Consider the following 2,605-nt stretch of genomic DNA (forward strand, 5'->3'; position numbering starts at 1 on the left):
TTCCTTCCTTCCTTCCTTCCTTCCTTCCTTCCTTCCTTCCTTCCTTCCTTTTCCCTCCCTCTTTCCCTCCTTCCACAAACATCTAACCAACTTGCATTATGAATAGGTGTTTGGCATGGAACTGTTGACAATCTGTCAGTGAATGAAGCGTAGCCTTATTACCAGAGGACTTCTAAAGGGGAAAATGTACACAGGGTGCCAACCTAAGGCGACACAAAAAAATGATACAAAAAATGACAATAGGAGTCCAGAAGAGAGATAAGAGAATTAATTATTGCCAGGCTGTGAGATGCCACACTTTATTCCTTACTAATGGGTTGAGGACCTAGAACAGTGTCTAGCACAGAGAGGCACTCAATACTTGCTTGTGAAAAAACAATGACATGCTGGTAATGAAAGCTCTGACCTCTTATTTGCATTCATGAAGTGCTTTTTCCAGGTTACTCCCTCTGTTCTCCACTCCCCCACCCTACTTCATGGTGGAAAAATAGAGTGTGACCCATGTCAAGTGAGAGGATACTATTGGGGGGATTTGCATATTTATGGCATTGACTCTTTGATTTTTCATCCTCGGATCCTTTTCTTTCCATTTGGATCCTGCTCTCCAGGCCTCTGGAGCAGTACAAAGGGCCTGGGGCTGCCCCACTCTTGGGAGCATCCTTTTCTGGGAAAGCCAAGCAGCAACAGGAGAGGGCACAGGGACAGGTGACTGGGGCCAGCTGCTCTCAGCCCCAGGGAGAATTCCTTTAGTTTCTTGGGTTCATCCTCATTTTTTCAAGTTGTTAAGACCTTAGGTCCCCAAATGAGAGTGTGGGCTGCTCTGCTGCTTTTGGTCTGGGCTGCTCAAGCCTTCTGGGCAATAAGAAGCCTTCCTCATTTATATGGCCAGCCGAGATCAGTAGCGCAAGAGGGCTGAAGCCCAAGGGCCAGTTTCTACCATTCTGAAATCTCCTGTTTTCATAATTTCCTCATGAGCCATTGGAAACAGTTAGTGACTTGAAATAGTGGAGATTTAGAGTTCTCAGCTGACTGTCATTTTACATTTTGCAAACGCAACCCAAACTTCTGTTCTAGCACATCCACGTAGGCACCACGGACACTGGCAGGATGGCATCGCAGAAGGAAAAGCTCATGACTTGATTTGCTTACTTTGAACACCAGAATCTTAATCACGGTAGGTCTATCTGGTCCTGATTATCTATCTATCTATCTATCTATCTATCTATCTATCTATCTATCTATCTATCTATCTATCATCTATCCATTCATTCATCCATCTACCTATTACAATACCTAAAAAGACTTTAGAAAGATAATAAAAATGATTGTGAATGACTGAACCCATTGAACAATTGATAGATGAGAAAACTGAAACTTGAAAAAGGCAGTGACTTTTCCAGGGTAACATGTAATATCTGGTGGAAGCTGCACTCAATCCTAAATTTTTAGTTTTTCAATCCAACATTTGTTCTCTACTGTGATGTGAGTCCTGAAATAGCTACTGATCTTTTCCCCTTTTATATCCCCAATTAGAATGCCATAAGTGACCTTTATTAAGAAATGTCTTCTAAGTTCAAGAATAGTGGACATGTGGGAGAGAGTGAATTATGGGGCTGGATCTGGAAAGAATTCAGTGGCGTGACTGTGCTGTTCATACTGTTGTCAGCTATGATTCAGCAAGAGCCCTTACAGAGAACTTCCCTAATTTATGAGAAAGAGAATTTAAAGTTTTTTTCCCCCTAGGTACTGTGTCCATAAATGGCTAGATTATAAGAGACCCTTTTCTTTGGTAAGTTTTTAGTTAGCTTGTGCCAATAGACAAGGTCAAAGTACTTCCTGCAGAAAATAAAATTAAGTGCGTTGTGGTTAACTACCGTGTGGAAGTAAACTCAGTGGTGAATAAGCATGTCCTGGCCACGAGGAGACCACGAAGGGCAGCAAAGAGGTGACTGACCACCTGACCTCAGAAGGAGGAACTTGAAGGAAGAACACACCTCATAGGAGGTTATCATTTTTCTCCATAGCTTTTCCCACATTGAGTTACAAACCACAAGTAGCATCTGTCTCCTAAGTGACCATAAGATATTTTTCAAACTACTTCTGACAATTAAGAGAATTTCACAGTTTAACAACCTGATCAGTGGTTTGGGTTTTCAGTTATTGCATGCGTGGAGAATTTCATAGACAAGTATTTAGATAGAAGGTTTACTACATTCATTTGTATTTCGACTGGATGGTTGCACAGCAAAATTAAACAATGAACAGATTCAATTTGACATTTGACATTGGGTAAAATGTTGTTTCCTGAGTTTCAGATTTTAAAGTTTCAAACTGAAAAATAAGTCTTGTATTGAAATGGTTGATTATGGAATTCAAAAGACCTGTGATCATGCAAAGGTGAGAGGAGGAAGGGTGTTTAGGGGTAAAGAAGTTGACTTCTAAGGGGCCAACTGAGGAATGCAGGACACTAAGGGAGTTGTGTCACATTTTGTCCTGATTCAGGACTTAATGGCTTTGTCTGAGTCACAGCGACAGAAGTGTAACTCATAGAACTGAAATGTGGTTCTGCAAGCAAAATGTCTGAGACTTTAGTTGGACAGCTCAG

Source organism: Pteropus vampyrus, unplaced genomic scaffold (genome assembly GCF_000151845.1).
Source record: "Pteropus vampyrus isolate Shadow unplaced genomic scaffold, Pvam_2.0 Scaffold66, whole genome shotgun sequence".
NCBI classification, from domain to species: Eukaryota; Metazoa; Chordata; class Mammalia; order Chiroptera; family Pteropodidae; genus Pteropus; species Pteropus vampyrus.